Below are 23,267 nucleotides of genomic sequence, written 5' to 3'. Positions count from 1 at the left end.
GTCTCCAGCAGAGCCGGCTGAGAATGAGCTCACTTCAGGAGTGTCTTGTCAGAAGCCACATGCCCCAGCTTCAGAGGAAAAGGAAGCTCCAGGGCAGTATTTATGGTCACCAAAGAGAGGACAAACCAGCTGGGCCAGGGTAATAGGCTGGCATCAGGAGCTGTGAACTTCAGTGCTGGAGACCGTAGGTTCCTGCTCCTCACCAGGCAGAGAAAAGGCTTTAGTGTGAATTCACAGATCTAAAGCAAGCCCGAAACTCTGGCTGTTGATGAGTTTAATCTCTCAACAAGTTACTTAAACATCTATTGTCCTAACATGGGACGTTGGCATGTACTGGAGGCAGCATGCCTTCAACCCATGGTTTAGGTGCTTCTTGTATAAGAAGAGCAGCAAAGAAAATGTTGAGGTTTATCAGGGACTTCCTCTGGAAATGGCACTTTTGGTGTTTTCAAGGTAACATGTCTGCAGCATTTTCCCCTTGGCATAATAAATTTTAACAGGGGGCAGGGGGGCTGGGTGTCTGAAATTGTTTTCGTTGCAGGGATATACTGACACTGCAGAAATAAGAACCACAAGATAATGCAGTCTTAAAAATTCACACTTTTCAGTAAATGTACAAACATTTTGACTGTAGTTGGCAAAATATCTTTTGGAACAGATAGGCAATATCAGCGTGCAGCACAGCAGTGTCCCTTCACAAAGTGATTCTTTGCTGCCATAAATTAACTTCCCTTTTTTCACTTCATTGCAAATATTGATCTGGGTAGTTCTGAAAAGACCAACAAATATTTTTGCCTGACGAATAACTCTGAGAAAGCCTGACAAATCTAGGGAATGTATCCTCGTGGAGTGACACGGCAGTTTCGCCGTGACATTTCTGAATCAGTATTTAAGTATTTTGGTCAGGGGCATTGCAATAGATGATCAAACAGAAGTGGTTTCAGCAGGCCATGGATTGCTTGAGCTGGATTCATGGTGTGTTAGCTAGACAACAGACCCAAGAGGCCCTTCTGAATAGCTGTTTGACACTGCAAGATAACAAATACTGGAAATATAAGGCACCAGCTGACCTCTGAAGTAACACAACAGCCACAACCTGAAAAGCATTTTACCATTCCCAAGTGAATTTCTACACTTCAGCACACCTTCCTCTAATCTTGTTTTGTCACTCTCTGTCAAATTAGGCAGCAATATGAAGTGTGCCACAGAACCAGGCTAGAGAAAACACCAGGAGTATCTAAAAACCTATCATCTGTTTTTTCTCTTTTGCACATGTCCAGCAGCACTTGGGGAGAGCCTCGGGAAATGAAAGCACAGACAGCAGCTTCCTCCTCTTTGGTGTGGGAAGTTTCACTTTCCACTTCCCAGTTTGCTTGTGGAGAAGCCTGAAGGATGGTGATGCGTGCCTCACCTCACATGGAGACAGGGACAGAGGGATCTTCCAGGATGACTGCTGAAATGCAAATATATGATGGGCAAAAAAAAAGATTGTTCTTTGCTTAGACTCTGTCATACACAAAGAATCAATCTCCTTGTCCTAGATGCTCACTAAGCAGAGACACCTAAATCTATACAGATTATTTAACTTGCAAAAAGTCAGTGCAAGGCTTCCAAAATCTTAGTGTTTTCTCAATCTGCTGTGCTTTAGCTATCAAATGAGCGTAATTCTCTGCCTCTGCACTCAGAGTCTTCAAAGCAATTTGTGGATAAGTAGATTTTTCTCTTTACAATATAACAATGTAGGAAATTGAATTGAAATGGAAATTATTCTGTAAAAGACATATTATACCCCATTAAGTTTACTTGACAGTGTTTTCATCACCAAGTTGTACCAGCATCACTTGCAGCTTCGCCCACGCTCCATCACTGGCTGGAGACAGTGTCAAAAACAGGGTTGAAGAGGATCAGGGCACTTAATCTATTTTCTAGCAGTTTAATATGATATAAAGTTATAGAACCTGGGCAGTCAATGTCTTGAAAATCCTGCAGTAATCACAGAATACTCAGAAAAGCCATGATTATACTGTTTGAATGTCATCGTAGGTGGGCAAAGCCCAATTAAACTTGAGGAATTTGAAAAGTCCAGGAGTTTGGGGGAACCTACATGCTCATGGCTGAGTGCAAGTTCGGGAACCAACTCACAGGGTGCAGTTTCAAACTGGTGAAATCATAATCAGGAGGCAGCCTGACTTGAGGCTCCTCAGCCAACTTGAGGAATTGCCACATTGCCACACAGAGAGAGGAAATGAAGCACTGAGAAGCATCTTCTCCAAAACAGACTGTAGGAGATTTTGGTCAGTAGTCATCCACTTAATATTATAGATTAAGAAAACTTAAAAATGTGTGTTTCTTCTTTTTGCTGGCAAAATGTGTACCTATAAAATAGTTGTCTGAGATTCTGACATCTGCAATCACATCACAACTGATAAACACTGGCTAATGAACATCTGCCTGGCAGGAAGAGTCTAGATATGTCTAAGTCCTGAAGGTCCCTGCTTAATCCCAGTTTGTGACCTGTGACAGAGCACAGAAAAACCCCCAACTGTAAGGGAATCTGTCTTAGATTTTTAGAAACAGTTAATATATCCAGATGCAAAATCTGAGCCCCATATGAGGGGGCTTATTTTTTGTAGAGTGATCATTCCTTCCTGACAAAAAACTATTTTGTGTGTCCCCGAGCTGAACAACAAACATCATTAATCCATTTGAAATTAAAATTCAAACATGTAAAGCACATGCTACATATATGTCTGCATGTAGTTGCAGACCCATGCTTAGAGTGATTTTGTAATACATTCACTGGGTGTCAAGTCATTTGGTCATATAGGGGACTGATAATAAGACAATGGTGATTTAAATTAAGTGTGAACTAGAGAAATGCTGTCAGCTTATTCTCAACAGCTGCAGTATTGGCTAAAAGAATTGTTTGAGGATTAGAAGGGTTAGGTGGTGAGATTCAGTATAAGGAGGTCATAGCCCAATGCAATGGCTCAGAGGGCTTTGCCCCAACACACACTCATTGCAGAATGTATACAGAGCACAAGGTCTGGAAAATACATCCAGAGGCAATGGGAATCAATGGCTGGATGCTTGTTTTAGTGGTGACACCAGTATCACAAGTAGGGGAAATTCACCTCCTCACATTTATTTCATTCTTTCTTAGGCTGCTGTGGCATCCCTGGAAGACAGCACGTTTGTGAACCTCTACTAGGTCTAGATTCAGTCATATCTACTCCACCTAAAACTCATTACCTACAAGGCTTCAGACTGGACAGTGAGCAGGAGCCAGAGCTGGCCACCTGCAAAAGCAGAGCTCAGCTCATGCCACCTAAGCAAGAAGCAGGGATCACCTTGGAGGTGACCCAGGGCCTCTCTGGATCTGTTGACATCCATGCACTTTTTGAAACAAAGCTGAATCCTTGGAGTCAAAGTGCCTGTGTACAGAAAGGGTCTCCTTCTTGCTTGATCTTACAAGATATTTGTTGCAGGGAACAAATGCCAATATTTAGTGCATCTTTTATTAGCTTTAGACTCTCTGACATGGCTGGACCCTGGCTGGGTTTGGCACAGGCCTGTGGAACAGCATCACATGGTGAAGAACATGTTTTGAGTCCAAGAGGTCTTGTAGGATCACATGTCCTCCATGAACAGCAGATACAGCAAACCTGGTGAAATTTGGGGAGCATCTGTTTTTTAATAAAATGCCAATGTTTGTGCTCTCAAGTCCACACAAAGTAATTTCATTTCTTTTCAGTATTTTATGGCCATTAAAGAGGTTTCTTGGATCTGGATTAGCTTTTAAAAGCCAGATAGTCTCCACTGATTGCTCCTGCCCAGTTAGATTACTAATTATTTCATAAGGGTACATAAAAAATTGAAAAACAAATGGAAATTCATCTGTTAGCATGGTTAGAAAAAAGAAAGCAACACGAAGACTGGATGTGTTAAGCATCTCTTTCATCAGTCCACCCTCTTGTGTTGGATTGTGACCAATGAAATAAGACAGCAAATCAATCTTTTTCAAGAAACAATGTAATTCTTGCAGTGTCTAGATGGCTTCTGGGATTTGAGGCTATTTACTACAGTTTCTGAAATGTTAAGACAATGTTTATGTAAATGAAAATATTTATCTAGGTTACTGCTGTCAAGTACCCGCTGAGAAACATTTTACATTTATAGATGACCTTAAGCAACAATAGCAGCAGAAATTACAAGCAGCCAGCATTTGGGATAGGCATAAAACACTACATAAATCTAAAAAAAAACAATAGTCCAGACTCTGCTGTTAGGGACCACCTGGTGCTTTTCATTACACAGCTTTAATTCCCATTAGAAACACAGAATTTTGTTCTTGGATTATAATGTTCAAGCACAGAAACTAAAGTACAGCAGCTTTCCTACAAGCAAAAATACTATTTCATCTCATCAGTGACAGGTTTTGCAGAAAGTTATAGTCTCTTTTTAGGAAGAGATAAGGAATTTTTTTGAATGTATCAGAGCTGTCCAACAACACAACAAAAATAAACAAATACCACCCTACCTTCCCTGGTTTATTATAATAATATTGCAGGGCAGCAGGGCAGATGAAATAAAGTTGCAACTGTTTTCATACCAAGAGATGGAGTCTCATTAGCCTTATAAAAGGGTTTGCCTGGATGGAAAGAATAAAGACAGCTAATGGAAGCATTTTAAGTGGACTAGCAAAACTTTTTTAAAACAGTGAAACAACAGTCTTGTTCAGAATTAAAGCAGTCAATTTAACTTGTTGTTCTTCCAACTCAGCCATCGACTGATGATAACTGAAGTTTTGCTTCTATTTTGCAAAACTTCAAGAGGAAGAATGCATCTGAGATCAAGTTATAGGCAGACAGGGCTATCATCCCCTTCTGGCTCATGCTCTCTGGCTGAAACAATGGAAAGACATGGAGAGAAATTATGTGTAATGATTTGTTCATCAGATAGAACTAATATAATTGCCATGAGTCTCCTGGGGAAATGGTATTGTTTTTGTTGTCCTTCAGTCAAGAATAAATTGTACTTTCAAGGGGGTGGTCAGTTCAAAGGAGCACCATGGAGCTGGCACTACAGAGCAAGGGAGGATGAGAGCAGGAGGAGTGGTGGCAGAGAGGGGGTGGGAGCTGCCTAGGTGACCATGCCTGGCATCAGGAGCCTTTTTAGCCCTTCACCATTCTGTTTTCATCTCAGCTCTCCTATTTATAATTTCTCCTGCTACTGCATACTTCCAATATGACATGACACAAAAGATGTCTTTATTCTCTGTATGTATTTGCTCAAAATCATTCTGCTTACACCTCTGATTATTATGTGGCTCTTCTCTGAGTACATTCCCTTTGGCTGACAGTTTTCCTACCATGGTGATTTATAGCAAAACTATCCCCCACTGTCCTCATGGACATGAGAAAGAAAGTCTCACTTGATCTGTGGAGCACTGTGCTACCCAGGCACCACTCCATCACCTGTCTGACAGTATCTCCTGCCCTAACCAGGCAAGTGACACTGGTCATGATCCTGGTAGTCTCAGGGTCTGCACATGATGCCTTTACTGCCCCAAATAAACTGTCCCAGAATCCCTGAGACTAAAGCTGCAGCACATCTGGCAGCACACACACCATTACAGGTGTTAGATCATTGGCTGTATCACTGCAGATACTCTTATGACTAGAGGGTAGGAATAATAATGCTGAAGGTCAGAAAAAAGAGCTTCTAATCAGCCAGCAGCAAATTGTGGTGCCATTGTTGTGGTGTTGTGGTTTATTTTCAGAAAATAAGCATTGTGTGTATTTTCATATAAACATATATATGAGTCTATATAAATGTATGCATGTAATATGTGTATATGAATCTATAGATGTGAATATGTATGCATATACATATGTATGTGTGTGGAAACACACTTATATTTGCATTCCCATATGGTCTAAGAACCAGAGTGCTTGAATTCACAGTGGTGCCAGAAATTCTTACGAGTTATTTTATACAGTGTTTAACATTCCCATTACCACCTATGGGCCACCCTCTGACATCATAAACTCTTCTCTTCCCCCAGAATAAGAGGAGTCCATGTACAATAAGAATTACTTCACAAGTATTATATGATGACCAGAAAACTGGATGCCTAGAAGAAGCATGGAAGTGTAAAGCCATGCCCAGGATGTTTCCACTGGATTAAAAATTGTTATTTCTGACTCTTTAAATAAACTGTCATTTGCTAAGAAAATGCCACACTTGGAAAGAATGCATTTTACATGAAAGTTTTTTAGTTGAGAAAGGCATTTTTCAATCATTAAACAATTCTGATAACATATTCCTTCCCATGAGGATAGTCAAGTAATATGGTAGGTTTCCTGGAATGGCTGTGGAGTCTCCTTCTCTGTGGGTTTTCAAACTGAATTCAGCATGGCCCTAACAATCTCCTTCTTTATTCAGGAGGCTGGAGAAGACTGCCATGCATTTTTTGTACAAGCCTGTGATTTTCAGCCAGTTACCACATGGAGAAAGCATGTAGTTCATGCTGGCCATGTGGCAGGCTTTTAGGATTTAAAAAGTGACCTTTCTGCAGCCCTCAGTAGTGACTTGCATGAGTTGGGTGGTGAGACACTGGAACAGGCTGCCCAGGGAAGTTGTGGCTGCCTCCTCCCTGGAAGTGTTCAAGGCCAGACTGGATGGGGCTCTGAGCAGCCTGGTGTAGTGGGAGGTGTCCCTGCCCACGCAGAGGGGTTGGAACTGGATGATCTTTAAGGTCCCTTCCAACTCAGCCCATTCTATGAGTCTATGGTTCTATATTTTGAAGCTTTCAAAGGATCCTAAAGGATTCCTGTCCCCAGATTTCAACTAATCCTGTCTTAAGCCATGTCTGATTTGTTACTTTCTGTCTAGTAGCAGGCTGAAGGATGAGGACCACACTGAAGTGGTCCAAGTTTTTGTAGCTCTCTTAGTCTCCCTGAGACACATGAAATGGCAGCTGGCACCAAGCATCTCAGAAGCAAGTTCAGCTACTTCAGCATCCTGTTCAGGAGCAGAGACAGCAGCACAGGTGCTGCTTGGTCCCTGCTCTGGTCTCACAAAGCTCTGGATGTCACCTGCAAGGCCTCATTCATCCCTCCTCCAGCCTGACTTCCCACATTTGCAGTCCTACAGTCAGTGAAACTCCTCAAAAACCTCTGAGTTGAGCCTGGAGCATCACAGGGAGGAGAGGCTGAAGATGTGGCACCTCAACAGGTCTGCCAGGAAGATTTTCAAGGGCCAATCTGCTGCTGAAGGGCTGAAGTGTGTGTGGCACAAACTTCGGCCATTCTTACATTTTTCTGGATACTTCTCTGTTTTTTACCTCCTGCTGTCTTTTCACTTCAGCTTTTCCCACCTTTCATGTTCCACTCTGGCAGATAAACAGATATAGTATTAATGCTAATTCATTTAGCAAAATTGCAGCCTTGGCAAAAAGGGCCAAAAAAAAAAAAAAAAAAAAGCTCTCTTTTCAAAGAGAGCTGGCAGCAAAATAAACATGGGTGAAAAGAAAAGGGGAGAGCTTCTTTTTTATCTCTGGGCTTTTATCTCAAAGTTGTCTTTGATCTTATTAGAGCTAATTTTTATCCAGAAGAGGAAAAAAAAATTCAAATGCAAAGTGACACAGGTGTTTACCTAGAAACTACGTATCTCACAGGAAGGAAGTCATCTAATTCAAAGAAGAAAAGTCTGACATTCTTCAGACATCATGGTATTGAAGAGAGAGAAATTCACAAGGAAAGTAATGTGAAGGTATGAGCAGCCCACAGCCAGCTTCTAATTGCTATTTGTTCTATGCTTTTCTAACAAGAAAACAAATGGTTTGGAAACAGCCAAGAAAGTCCTGGCTTACACATCACCATATAAGCAGGAAATTCCAGTAATGAAAATATAATCCTGTAATAAAATAAAATTAAAAAAAAAAAAAAACTAACCAAATATTTGCAGCTCTAAGTAAAAAAGAACAACTGTACAGAATTGCAACACCTTCCTTTCACCTGTTAAATACAGCAGCAAAATTGTGTAGTATATGACATTTTTACCCTAGGGGACCAATATATTTTAGCTTTTTCTTATTGACAGCGACTTTTATAATTATCCTTTTTTTCCCCCACATAATTATAGTATTCTGGGAAAACAATTTACTTTGGGAACTAAAAATTCTTTAAATGTGGTCTCAGCCCAGAGTAATTTCTTGAAATTTGAACAAGATGCTGTCAAGGATTTCTGAATGATGTGTATATGTCTGTCAAAACATACATTTCTTTCAGGCTTTCTTTCATTTTATTTCCCAATCGCAACTTAAAACAAGAAAAGTTTTTAGCATAAAATTTCTCTCCTGTGCTTACATGCTTTCATGGACAAAAAAACCAGTTCCTTCTAGTTTGAAAACAGATTTTTTTTTACATAGAACACAGTAGTATATTAGAAATCCTAAAAGGTAATGTTCATTATGGTTGCAACATGAAGATAGAAATTTTAGAAGTTTTTTGTCTCAGCAAATCCTTTTTTCCAAGATGCTCACTAGTGCAGAGGCAAGAGCAAAGTATTTTATTGTCATGTCTAAAGCAAAAGTAGGTAAAATAAGTAGGAAAAATAGAACTTCCCATATTACATAGCAATTCCTATTTAAAACTAAAAAAAAAACCAAACACTCACAAAATCACTTTTCAAAACCAATTGCAGCTTAAAACATATGGAGGCTTTTTGTCAGTGTCAATACTGGAAAACATATTTTGCTAGTAACCCAGTCACACAATATCGTGCCATTCATTGAATACAGGTTCTCCTATTGGTGTTACTGAAATTTAAGTTTCTTTCTTGTAAGCACAGGAGATCCCTTCCTTTCCTGCAGAACTGGAAATGTTGGTGGCTACGAGCACAGGCTGTGCACCTGCACAGAGAAAACCTTTTGTCAATAATTGTGCCAAATTCACGTGGCCCGTGCTCAGTGGAGCATTGCCAGGTTAGGGGCTGGGAGGGGAGCTGAGACTCCCTCCTCTCTGTTATGGCTCTTTAAAGTCATAGCAGCCTGGACCTCCGACCCAAAGGGTTTCACAAGCCCCAAAAAGCTTCTATTCCCAGTAAAACTTGTCCGTGATTCCGGAGCTGGAACCCTGTTCTTACTAGAAATGCCTTGTGATTTGCAGTGACCACAAGTGGCCAAGTCCTTCGTTTTAAATTTCATCCATAAGCTGGGACAGGTTCACCAAGATCAAAACGAAATGCCAGAGAGGAGGGAGAGGGACGTCTGGGAAAACCAGTCCTTACAGAAGAAAAAAAGTTCAAATTCCCTACGGACTGTCTGGCTTTGTGTTTTGAATGTCATTCACTTAAATTGGTTGCCTGGTGTAGTTGTATCTGCTATAATTGCAGCAGATTGCAGTTGCTGAAACATCTCCTATATGCATACCCTTTTATTATGGCATATAAGCACAACATTTCCAGTAATTTAGGGGCAGCTAAAATCTCCTATCCCTTGGAAGCTGCCTTTCCTGTAGTAGTTTATGCAGCATCACAGGAGCTATACAAATCGGAAAGAAGTACAATAGTTACTATGTTAGAAGTTGATGTCACCAGTTGCAAGGTCCTACTTGGCATTTAAAAAACCTCAGCTTGTTAAAATCTGAAAAAGAAATACACAGAACTGTACTCAAAGTTCAGTTAAAAAAAACCATCATGTTTTTGTCTCTCATTAAACTCTGGTATCAATTTCACAGTTTCTGTCTAGCCCACTAAAGACCTAGGATGTATGATTTTTCTCTAGCATCCTTTGAAGAAATAACTTGTTTGTTTTAGAAAAAGCAGGTCCTTTTCCATCATTTTCTTTCATAATAACTTGAAAGGCAGCATGATTTATGGGAAAAGAGCCCCAGAGGGAGCAGCCTGAAGCCACCAAAACATGGTGATCTCAATGTCACTATTTTTTTCTGATATTCAACATTTTCCAAGAAGCACCCACTAGTGGAATCATCTTTCATTAAAAAGAGGTAAATTGCCAGCTTTCATGGGTTTGGAAGGATATTTGAGAGTCTGAAGTGACTGCAGAAACCTTGAGGCACTTAAAAAAGAAAAAGCTATTTTGATTCTCATTAAATCTTTAAGCAATCCTATGATTTCTTAGTATATACTTCAAGAGTTCCAGTCTCATGTAGCTGGTAGTAGTGTGTTTTATCCCTGATTAAGATGTGGATTTTCTTTCTCATTATTTAAAAGCAGTATTTTATGCTTCAATAAAGACTCAGACCTTGGAGTTAAGCAATTTAAAAATAAATTTTGTCTCTCACTTCTCATCATTGCAGAAAAGATTCTGAAAATATAAAACCTAAAAATTAGGATGTGAAGAAAACAAAACAAAACAAAACAAAATTATGTTCTACGGTGCTGGTTTTGGGGGTTGTTTTTTGTTTTGTTTGGTTTGTTTTTTTTTTTAAATCTCTCAATACTTATAGTCCTGTGGAGAGCTTGCTTATAGTTTCTGAAACTATGAGGTGAGTAGAACTGCTGTTTAGCTTTCTGCTTTCTGTCTTTTTTCTTTTACAGTACCTTGAAAATGGAAAGCACTGTTTGCATCAGTGCCACATATTGATTGTACTTTTCTATTCCTTTATTATTTGTATTACTGTAGAGCCAGGAAGCCTGCAGTAATCACAAGCCCATTCCATTAGTTATTACACACAGCACAAGCAAGTCTTTCCCCTAAAGATCCCATGGTGGAGAAGGATTGCCCTGATTAATTTGTTCAGCTCAGGGGCTTTTTGTTTCACTTATCTTTGCTAGTGTAGGGGTTCCAATTCTGTTTCATCCAAAGATGGGCCAAGTTGCTCAGAACTGGCATGTTTTCAGGCAGGTGAGGGGAGCTGGCACCCATCCTGGAAGAGGCTCTCAAGGGTGTCTGAGCCCTTGGTCCAGATGGAGCTACCAATAAGCAAGGAAAGCAGAGGGCTGTGCTGACTGCAAAGGCACAGCAGAATCACATTTACAGGTGCTTTATATACTCCTTGGCTATGCTTTTCACTGTCCTCCACAGATTAAGTACACACATGTACAGCATAACCCAGGATATACCCAAGTTACCGTGGCATCTATCAGCCATTGAGGTAGGACCTCAGCCTTCCTATAGCCATTGGGACCCTCTCCATTGATGGAATAGGGCAGCCACAACAGCACAAACATAGGGCACAACCTATGTGTCCTAAGCAGAACAGACATGTCTCCTCTCATCTCTTTTCCTCCCCTCTTTTCTCCTCTCCTCTCTCCTCTCTCCTCTCTCTTCTCTCCCTCTCCCTCTCCTCTCCTCTCCTCTCCTCTCCTCTCCTCTCCTCTCCTCTCCTCTCCTCTCCTCTCCTCTCCTCTCCTCTCCTCTCCTCTCCTCTCCTCTCCTCTCCTCTCCTCTCCTCTCCTCTCCTCTCCTCTCCTCTCCTCTCCTCTCCCTACAACTCAGAAAGTGTAGATAACAGAAAATTTTAAAAATACTCCCATTTAAATACTAACCAGAACAAGAGCCTGCAACGTAATAATATTGTTGATTTCCAATCCGATCCTAATCAGGTTTTGCAAGACCTTACAGCTGCCAGACTTTTCAAAGCCATGCCTGTCTGAAGAGCCAAAAACTAGAGAGCAGATAACACAGAAGCTGGTAAGGACAGTCATCTGCCCAGCTAGCAAGATATTTATTTATAGAAAGGCCTTTGAACCAGACCACTACATTTTAATGTAGTAATAACCCGTTATAGTGAATTCAAAGAGTGGCAGGGTGTAACACAGCCATGCATTATATACCCCATTGTAAATGGGCTCTGAGGGAAAGCCTGTAATTTAGGGAGGTTTGAATGGCAAAACCTGGGTCATTGTAACAGATACTTTTTCTTAGATATTTTTATGGAGAGGGTGAAAAAGAAAAACTGGCCTGAAGAAGTCAGGCAGTGTGTGTTTTCATTCAACCTTAGTTAGCTATGAAACCTCCTGGAGCTCAATCCCTCTTGGCCAAATATTTGTTTTAAGATTAATTGTTCACACAGGAACTAAACAGCAATTTGCTGAATGCAAAGCTTTTAAAATTTCTGTTCCTCCTCAGGATGTTTTTCTCATTTGTTGCTGGCTCTTTCATATGTTCTCTCACCTTTGGAAAGCAGGATTTGAGAAGAACCAAGGAAATGGATTTACTGTTTGTTTGTTTGCTTTTAAAGTTTATCCACATGTGAGTTGTTTTAAGGATTAATAATCCAGGAGAGCCTCAGGGCTCCATTCAGAGGTCCCTGTTGCATTAAATCACTTCCCTGCAAGTACTTTGTGGGCAGCAAACCCCAGAGCATGCCCCACCTCAGGTAGGTGCCTTGGTCAGCTTGAAAGCTAAAAGCAAGAAAAGAAAAAAATGAGAGTAAGGAAGCAGAAGCTCAAACAGAGCTTCTCTGGCTGCCTGGAAGTCAATGTTCCAGCTCTACTTCCACAGAGATGGTTTTTTGGCCAGGGAGAAGTGTGACAGAGACATATCACCTAACTCAGGTGGAGAGCAATAAAAAAGCTTATCCTTGCTCCTTGTGCGGCCCCCAGTTTTGTCAGAGCACTCCAAACCTGAAATCTAAGCTCCTTGTGCCACATCGTCAGCTCAGAGCAGGCCACTGTGCTTTGCTTTAGTAACCTGCACCTGAGACCCATTTTGCAGCCAAATGTAGACATTCCCCATCTAGTTCTAGTCCCCATAACTTCATCTGACATCTCTCTTGAGCAGCTCACATTCTGTTCCCTCTCTTCTTTACACAGAGGGGATGTATCCCAGACTCTTTTAGTCTGAGGCCATAAATTCATATGCCTCTTGGAGCACAGTCATCAAGAGGTGAAGATTACTGCCCAAGGGTTCTGTTGTGGGTAGGCTTTGGTGGACATCTTTAGCAGCACCAGAGAAAATGTTCCTTTGTGACACAACCAGCCACAGCCAAACCCAAGCTTTAGAAACCAAGATACGCAAAGGTAAGGTTTCAGAAACACCAAAGGGTGCTTTCAGGTTATCATCACTTAATAGGAAATTAAATACAAACACATGGAGTACAATACTGCTTCCTTGTTCCTCAAGATGAATTATTTTCTAATGATTTTAAGATCTGCCTACTATTTAATGAGATTATACCCAGAATAGGTCCAAATTTTTTCTCTGTGATGGGTCTCATCTCTCTTATCCTGATTTGCTGTTGATACAGAATAATCGTAACTATGAACTGGAACTCTTGTGTGAAAAGAGCAAGATTTTTTCTGGCTTTTATGGATTATGTTTATAGAATGAACAAATTAGAAGAATAAAAGGAAATATTGACTTAGCTACCACTTGTATTTACCCTTGTGTTTTATACAAGAATTCTTCAGTGACCTTGTTCTCTAACTTCCAAAAGACACTTGACACAAAACTAACATTCAAAGTCAGCTTTAAAATGAATTGATTTTTTTAATTAAAAAATGGGAGATTATTATGATTTTATAACCTGATTCCAAATATAATACAAAAATTACATGCCTTTAAAAATGGGGCAGAACTGATTTATTGCATCTTCTTTAATTTTATCAAATCAATCACTATGTTTCTTATGGAATAATTAAAAATCACAAACTTCCTTCTGCCTTTTTTTTTTTAGGAATGAAAAATGGTAAAAGTGCAATGACTATTAGCAGAACCAAACACTGAGGAACCCAGCAATATTACCTGTTACCTACCCATGACACCAGCTGACATAGAGCATCACAAGTATTAAGTGTTTTAAAGAAAGATGAGTATAAGGCACATGCTAGGTGAGCCTGATTCTCATTTACTATAAATTACTTCTTCATTACTCCACAAAGTAACCTTCCTGAAAGTGAATCTTAACGTTAGAATTGGGCTATTATTGAAACTGAAGCCACAGCCAACTAAACAAACAGAATCCAGATGATGTTCAATACATTGGTTGTTGCTTCAGACAATAATTAGAAAACTTTAATTAGCCACTCTTCCTCAATACCTAATTAAACTCTTATGGTACTAGCAATCTCTTTTATGGCAAAAACCCCCACTATTTGACAGGGTAAAGGAACAAATCCCCGGTTCAATTTCACATTCACTACCACTGATTAAACAAAAAACTTGACAAAGTGTTGCTACAATTTGGATTGCAGCATTAGGGTAGAAAAGGAAAAGCAAAATCTAAGTGACAAGCATCATCTCTGTGGTCTCCAGCATCCAAGTACAACTTGTAATGGGAAATATGTGTTCAGGACGGCCGGCCAGAGTATCCAGGTCTGGTACATTGCATGGTTTGATCTGGTTTAGAGTGTGCTGAAATCTTTGTTTGGGATCTAAGTTAGTAATACTACCACCATGCAGTAATGTCTGGAGTCTTTCTAATATTCACATTGAAAAACAGTAAAGTTGGTGCTCCACGTGAGTTAGAGACCTTTGCAAATCCACACTCTGGCTGAGTTTCACACACAGATCTCTCTGCTAATGTCTACCATATCCTCAGCAGTCCTATTTAACACTATACCAAGTACCCTATTCATACAGTTCTAGCACAACAATTCAATTTGCACTACCAGTCATTCAGCAACCCTTTTCTGCACCCAATCTCATGTTGCTATTGATAATACAGAAATACATTATGTGATCAAAAAGAAAGTGCTAACAAATGGTGCCCTTCAGATAATAATATCAGTTATTAACTAGAAAGCTTCCAAATACATTTCTTTTTTCCCCACAGCCTTCTGAGATAAAAAACAGAGAAAAAATGTGCATGCATGGTAACTTGATTTTGGCATAGCTAGAAACAGATTCTCTGCAAAATTTGGGTTTTATTTAAAATGTCATTAGTGCTGCTGGTGAGGATGTTTAAATAAATCTAATTGCTGCTAAGTTATGTTTTCAGAAAGTAATATTCTGTGGGTATCATTTTGGTCAGAGATCTGTAACACAGAAATAAATATTATTTAAAATATTTATTTTACACTCCAAAAGCCTCAAAGAAAACGTGTCAAAATCAGGCACAGTTCCTGGCCAAGATCTTGACTGGAATTGCCCCAAATACAAAAACAAGTGCAGTTAAAACCATGCAGCTATTTCCTGGATTTGTGAGTGAACGTGCCAGCCTTTGCCTTTTATATGTTCCTAACAGTCAAGTTTTTTTCCATAGTTCCTTGCTTGCCTTGCCTCCCTTTTTGCAGACAAAGCATGCAAGGAGCATAAAGTGTCAATAGAAACAGCAGCTCCAGCCCTGCTATCAGAAGATTGGTTCAGGACACTTTGAACAGCACGATAAGCAAGGTTAATCATGCCTAATCAGCTGCACTCACCTATTCCACTGCAGCACAGAAATCCTGGAAAACCAGGTGCTCCCAGGGACAAAGCAGGGCAGGGAAGCTTGAATCAGGAATCAAAACCTGTGGTGTCTTGTTTCTCTTCGTTATCTACACAGAAAGACCTGCATGAGTCTGTTGGATTTAGCCAGCTAAGAAGTAACTTCTGAAGTTAGGTGTGATGAAGCCAATCTGAAATCACCAGAGGACACAAAAAAGAGACACTGTGTCTCAGGCTGGATCAAGGTAAGGATGTAAGCACCAGTAGCAACACCCACTGGGGTACCTAGAGTGATTTTAACATGTGACCTCTGCATCATCATGTTGTTTTTGCTTCGAGGTACACAGTTTTACAGAGGTTTTGGTCCTACTCAGGACAGAAAATGGTAGACTTCTACAAGTCTCAGTCTGTCCTACCACAGTGCTCTGTGTGCCACACTTACAACCATCCCCAACCCACACTTCTACCTCTGCCTATACTCAGTGAGTATAGGGAAATCATGCACATTTTTGTCTTAGGACAAAAGAAACCAACACCAGAAGCCCAAACTTCTGAGACTTCTTCCATAAAATTTCTTCCAGCAACCCCAGCAGCTGGTGCAACACTTTATGATTGAAATGGAGCATATCTTTTGAAAGGTTTCACTTAATAAAGGCTTTAGTTTATTTTCAGATTGTAACTTACTTAAAATGTCACGTCTTATACCATGTTTGATTCTGTCAATGGCCATTCCAGATTTTGTGGCTGTGACTCCAAAGCTAAAGAATATTTTCCTTCTAAACACGTTTTCCTCATGTGATTATACACACACATATATATACACATGGACATTCACCAAGGTCAAATTCAATCTCATTTTATAGTCAACTTCACAGATTGAAACAGAAACAGAACATCATTGCTGCCAATCATTTTAACTGAAAATACAAGTTTTTCTCTGCACTTTCCAAAGGCTTCCAAATTTTGAATGTTTTAGCAATACCCAAGAGTATTCACTGTGAAGGTAAATCCCTTCACAAAAAAAACCCTGAGATGGCTGGGAGGAGAGCAAAGAGAACAGATCTGCCCAGTGGGGAAATTCACATGTTTTCTTAACCAGACCATCAACATTTTTAGATCCTTCTACAGTTTGTTGCAACTGATTTGATTCTTGGCCAGCTGTACATTACATATCAGACCTCTGAATTCCCAGTGTGCAAAATCAAGTATTCATTGCTTCAAGAACTTCTATATGAGCTCTCCCATCCCAACACAGAGAAATATAAAAAGACACATAGTACACAGTGTTCTTTAAATGATGGCCTTTAATCCCGAGGTAAAATTACAAGACTTAAATGGTAGAGGTTTTGGGGGGGGGGGGAAAGCAGCTTTTTTTGTTGTTATTGTTTTTAAACTCTCTTATAAATCATATTTAAGTAGCACTGGAAAATCTTGAACTGTTCTGTCCTGTTAGCTAAGAAAATTCCAGACACTTCATTGAGGGGAGACTATAAAGACACTGTTAATTCTCCAGTGAGACCTGTTATTCTGTAACAAGTTGATTAGTCATCTGGCAGCCCCTGGGTTTGATCTAATCATCCACAGAATGCAACTGCCTGAAGAGCCAAAACACATCTCCTGTGCATGGCAGTCATTCAAGTCTGAAAGCTGTTTCCAAAAGTAACAAGAAAAGAAAAGAGAAGGAGACTCACTTTTAGTACAAACACCAAGATGAAGCAGGGAAGGGAGGGGGAAGCGCGGCTGCAGATTCGTTGCACAATATTTTTTCCTCTGGAGGTCCTGATGGGAAGGTGGGTGCAACGGAGAAGCCCCTGAGTGTTTACCACCAGGACAAATCTCAGCTCAGTCAGTTCTGCCAAGAAAATGTAAGTTAAACCCTCAGAGTGGGGGTCAGGGGAGAGCAGCTATATATGGATAATCAGGCATGGGAACAGGGCATTCCACTGCTCTGGGTATGCTTCACTGCTTTCCTGACAGCTACAAATGGGATGTCATGTATGAGCATCACTGAAACAGTTTTATCAAGAAGGAATTTATTTTTTTTTTTAAATTATCTTATCTTTCTCTTCTTGACTGCGTTAAAAGCTGGCCCTATTTTCAGTTCAAGGATCAATTTTTAAAAAGAGATGTTACTCCTAATATACTTCATGAAGTTCACTCATAAAATTTCTGTAACCCTATTTGATGCTGTGTATTATATTATACTTTATCCTAGCTTGATTCCAATATTTCCATTTTTAACAGCTTTAAAATGGTGTAAAATGCCAAATTGCATTAACAGCAAAATATATCAAGTCTGTAATCATATCTTTAGCCTAATTGTGAGATTCAAAATATATCGTTACCCAGAAGACCATTTCTTGGGAAAAGTAGGTTTTCTTTGGAAATGACTAAGTAGGAACTGCTTACAAACAAAATAAACAGCTTCAAATTGTTATTAAAAAATAAATAAATAAAAATCCACTCTGTATGAACTAGACATATCCAGGAAATCATCTGATAATATTTTCACCAAAAGGAGCAGAACAGTTTAGTATAGTCTGATCAAATAAAACTGCTTGTTCTTAATAACTTCTACAGCAAGATATGAGAGACAGCATAATTTCAGACTTTGAAAGACATGTATCCTATACATGAACATATACACAATAAATAGTACAGATGTATCTAACATCTACTCTAAAACTAAAATAGAAGAAGTCTATTTTGGGGAGAAGTTTTTAGCCAGCACTGTGTCACCATTGCAGTATGAAGGAATTTCTGCCTGCTATATAAGCTGCTTATTTTGTCTTCATGGGCATTTAATCATGTACATTTACTTTTTCAGCTACCCTATTGTACCATCACTATCAGCAGTTATGGCCAAACATCACTCCCCTTGAGGATTCTTGGAAGACTAATGCAATTTTTTTCTGGTCCTAATCCAAGCTGATAAAAAGCCACTCATTTACTAACAAGTGAATCTCATGACTGGCCAGGGCCTGGTACAAGCAATTGCCAGAATATTGAAAACTTGCTGGATTTCTGAAGGGAAAAAAACGGTTCATCTTTTTGGTTTTCTAGAAAACAAAACTAAATGGATCATCAGCAAAGCTCTTGCACAAATGCAGCCCAGCTCAACATGTTCCACTTAGTACATACAGTGACATGGACACCCCAACCAGGTCCTCCTCTGTGTCTCCAAGTCCTAAGACATTTGCATCACTTTGCATCCAGTCATAATGGCAGCGAATGACCCTGTTGATGTTAGTTGCATCACATGCCATGGGAAAGTTACAGCTTGTGGAAGTGTTTGTAACCTTTAGCTGTAATTTATTCGGCTAATGGGAATATGGTTTTGATATACTTGCATACTGCATCCTGCACAGACAAGTCCTGATCACCCTTGTGGGTATGAGGATTCTTCCATTTACCACACAGAAATATTAATCCGTAGGATAACGTTACAAGAGAATCTGCTTATGCAGAGACACAAGGCAGAATCTGAAGGAGTCCCTCTAACAAAAAACACATGGATATTATTTAGAATTCCCTCCCACCTCCATTTCATATGAATTTCTGTGTGAAAACTTGATTGAGGTACATAAAAAACCCTTGCAATTGCTGCAGAAAACAGCTTTATTTAAAAATTAGATGTACTTACGATGGTACATCAGGCCATAACCCTGATTAGCTATCATTTTCTCTATTGCTATGCTTTCACAACTCTCATGAGGAGTTTTGAGTTATAATTTAAAAGAAAAAATCTGTATTAAGCCTTTTCATGTGGAAAAATGCTGATAATCAATTAAATGTGTTCTCAGCGAACACCAAAAACGTGCAGCAAAATGCTGAACATTACTCCTGTAAGCAGTCAGTTGTTAGCTCATCAGCCTGGTTCTACAGGCTAATGGATCACAGCATCTTCTCTCACAGCAATTACAGCATTTTGTTCAATTATTTAGTGTCAGACATATAGGAATATGCTTTCATACTTTTCTATATAAAAGTCGGAGAGCAGGAAAATAAAGGATAAAGCAGTTAGCCTGAGACAAGACCATTCATGGATATTTCTAAAGAAAAAGTAATTTCATGTTTGTTTGGTACAAAAATGTGACTCCTTTTTTGTTCAAGAAATGGAGAATTTTTGTCAGTTAATCCATTTTGTCATTCATACTTACTGTACATGATACTTGCTCTCAAGACACTTCACATGTCAGACACAATTTTCCTTTCCTCATTTCTCATGTTCCCCCTGCCATCACAGAGCATAACACCATCATTCAAGGCACAAAGAGGAGTTGCTTATCATCTTGGAACTGACTCACACCCTCAGCTTTTGGATTTCAGGCACTTATAGCTCAGCTAAATGTTGCACAGTGCTTTAAATTCACTTCCTTTATTCTCACATAGATGACAAACACTGAAACCCACAGAAATATTTCAGCTGCTTTCACTAGGCTTTTAGTGAAGCCCAAACTCCTTTCAATCTCAAAACAGAAGTACATCAGGAGATTCTCAGCTTAATAATCCAGCTCCAGAACCTTAGTGCTTCCCCAGTAACATCCTGGATTGATCTCAGGTATTCGTCACGCTGCAATTTTGCACTTAGCAGACAGAACCAGCAAATACTACATGAGAGCTGAAGTGTCAGAGCAGCCCCATGGCTAACTTAGGATCCTAGAAAATCTCACCAGCAGCCCATGAAGAAAAGCAGGGTAGGTCATAGCATGAACGTATCTCTGCCTTGAGTCAGCAGCACAAAATTGGCTGTCCCAGTTAAATGCCTGGACAAAGCATGAGTATCCTGGTGTGACCTCTCTTTCTGCAGGACCTGTGCTGCCTTATATGATGTTAAGTATCCTGCAACTGTAGTATGAGCATGAGCTGGCAGATTTTATTCCTGGCTTTCCAGATCCATCAGATCTGCTTTTTGGGGGCAGGAGGTGCTCCGGTCCACAGAGCCCAGTGAAGCATCTCCCAGCACAGATGTCATTAGCAGGCTTCTGAAGATTAGAGATTTGAAGATATCTTCTTTGACTCCCTGCTACTTCAGTTTCCCAGTCTAAGCCCTACCTTGCAAGTATGTAGCAGGGCTTATAAAGGGTTTCCACATCCAGAAATTTCAATGTGTAAAAATATTAAGTTTCTGAATGTTACATTAAAGTATATCACAAAAATGGGAAAGTGCATTCTAAGGAAACCAGAACCAGTTGAGACAACTGAGCATTTAAAGCACCAGTAGAAAATCCCTCTAAATCCTTAGTAATTAAAAATACTGATTAAGTACTTGAATTATACCTGCAACTAGCATAATCATGCATGAAGCTGCTACAAGGCTAAATTTTCCACAGGAGTGCCAACCCAGTCCTTCTACCAATTTACTCTAAGAAGAGGTGTGATTTGGCAGATTTCTTGAGGAAAAGAGGCCAAATAACTCCTTAGCCCCATTGCCATGGAAATGCAAATACAAACAGAGCACCTCCTGCTTCCACAGGCTCCAGTTCTTCACAGCTCAAAGGCACTGGGGAGGACGTCCTGTAGAGGACGAGATGTCACAGATCCAGGAGCTCAGGTAACAGCAGAATTCAGTTGCTGCCCCCTCTCTGAAGCTTTTCCTGAATTTCAGAGCATTTCTGTGAGATTCAGCAAGGTCAATGCTCTCATTATTTTGCATTTGTTCACGACTCTGTCCTTTTCTGTTCCAGCTGGGAGTAAAAGCAAGAACACTGCGATGCCATATGAAACATTCATTTTTTTTTAATTTTTTTTTTTTTTAATTCCAGAAACTTCTCAAGCAATCCTGGTTTTATAAGGTTCTTAGTCTGGTTTTTTGATAACCAAGCAAGTCTTTTCTACATTAAATGACCATGTCTTTGAGGGGAAGCCAACTGTCCATAACTTGCAGCATTCAAGTGTTCTTTTGCCCCTGTTTTTTCATCTGAAATATTGTTAGGGTGGAACTATTCCATCCTGCTTCAGCAGACATCTTAATGCCTCCTCCATTTCTGTATGCTATGGAAGACAAACTGAACCAAGTGTGACATGGAAAAGTTATCAGTGAGATCAAAGGGGCAAGTCCATAAAAGTCATAATTCTGCATACTTCCTGGAACTGGATGTGTGTGAAAGTATTTGAATAAATGAGAATTGAAGAAAACTAGTGCTTTGTTAAAGGCTTTCATGAAAACTATCTGATGCCTTTTATCAGGGACAAAGGTTGTAAACTGACTGTAAGTATTCCTCTCTATCTACAGTTTTATTTTTGCAGAAGGGAGGGGAGCTGTAGTGTCAACCTGTGCAGATGCAGCTTGTGTCCTTTTTCATAAATCTTTTGCTATGTATCAAACAACTGAGCTTGTTCAAGGTTCCGATGTCTCAGATGCTTCAGACTGATTGGACTCCCCCCCAGAACAGGAGTGCAGGTGTTCACTTTGACCATATTTTATTTTTTTTTCACATTCAGAATCTGTCCCCAGACAGCTACAATCAGCAGCCCATGCCCTTTTAAGAGGCTCTCCCGGGCTTGGCACCACCTTTTTTACACAGGCAGTTTATCTTCTGATAAGAAGCAGAAAGACTTCATTTATAGTTGTTTAATGCTATTAGAGCCTATCCACGCAGTTTCCATAATAAGATAGGAAAAACAAGGAGAGTCTTCTGCGCAGGGTTTTTCTGAGCTCCAGGATATAGGAACACACCTGTGGTATCTTGGTGTTTGAGTCACTGGGCTGCTGATGTCACACAGTGTGTGCTGCTGGGCTCAGTAAGCAAGAGACAGAGTTCACTTCAAGACAATAGCTTCTGGAACTCTGACGTATCACCCGCCCATTATAAGGTGGTAACCAGGAAGGAAGCTATTTTAAAACATGTAAAAAATTACATTTAGACACAGAAAAAAAAAAAAAAAGACTCAACATGGTCTATTTTCCATTCGTAACGTGATGCTGTTAAGCCTGCAGGAAGCATGTGACTATAATGCTGAGCACAGAAAATCAAAATCAGCATTGCCCTTTGTCCCTCTGCCTCAGCCACTGGTTCCCCAGGCTCCCTGGGAGCCAGGGAAGCTCTGGCACACAGGGTGTGCCACAGGCCAGGAGCATTGCAGGAAGGTCTGCCAATTTTAGCCATTTCTCAAGGTCTCGGAAAGTTTGCACTTAAATATGGCTCAGCAAACAATGCAAAAGCCATGCTCCCGAACACTGTGTAACATTTAAGTAAGAGTCTCAGCTGCTGCTCAGAGTAGCATTGCATTTGCTAAACAAACAAGTGTGGGTGCTATCAGAGAGTGCGAGCAGAAATCCCTGATATCCTGACACCCACAGGGTGAGGAGCAAGAGCAGTTTGCTTCAAGAGAAAAAGCACTAAGAAATGGCTGAGCCCCTAGACAAATAAAGATGAGGTTGTGTGGGAGTTCCCGTCACAGGTGGGATCTCATACAGTGCCCCCATGGCTTGGAAGGGCAGCTGTGACTGCACCAAAAGAAATAAATAAACATGCAGCTGGCCTCTGCAGGGAAGAGGAGTTTGTTGCCTACAAAAGTATAGAGCATCCTTCAATGTCCCTCAGCCAGATATGCTCTGTGGACTTCTCACACAAAGCTAATAAATTAAATGTGTTTAATTAAATGGGTGGTCATTTTGCTTACCTGCACACCTACACGTGAATGATACTAATCTGGATAGGAAAAAAATGGATGTTGGTTTTGTTTAACAGCAAATAAATCTGATATCTCTTTCAGTTAGGAAAGAATCCAGATGTTTCTGAAATTTTTTTACTTGGATCATTATGTATAGCATGATGAATCGCTTTTTTCTATGGAAAAAGAGAAAAGAATGTGTTTGAAGTGGGAAGAAAGTCTTTGCATAATTTCCTCCTTAAAATGTTTCCACACTTTCAGCAGAACAACTGATACGATTAATAACCAAGGAACTTGTCCAGTTTTACAG

At 40.0% G+C, this 23,267-nt stretch overlaps 1 long non-coding RNA gene across 1 annotated transcript; it reads right to left on the bottom strand.

The window, feature by feature from the left end:
- Positions 1-4,285: 4,285 nt before the first annotated feature.
- On the bottom strand, positions 4,286-19,669 carry LOC139795557 (uncharacterized). Its single transcript, XR_011725569.1, has 4 exons — positions 19,501-19,669; positions 17,032-17,192; positions 15,337-15,450; positions 4,286-4,651 (listed from the first exon to the last, which is right to left on the bottom strand). It is a non-coding gene; the product is annotated as an uncharacterized lncRNA (long non-coding RNA).
- Positions 19,670-23,267: the final 3,598 nt, after the last annotated feature.

This window comes from Heliangelus exortis, chromosome 3 (assembly GCF_036169615.1).
Source record: "Heliangelus exortis chromosome 3, bHelExo1.hap1, whole genome shotgun sequence".
NCBI classification, from domain to species: domain Eukaryota; kingdom Metazoa; phylum Chordata; class Aves; order Apodiformes; family Trochilidae; genus Heliangelus; species Heliangelus exortis.
The sequence above is the reverse complement of the archived record's forward strand: the minus strand, read 5'-3'. Positions and strand labels throughout refer to the sequence as shown.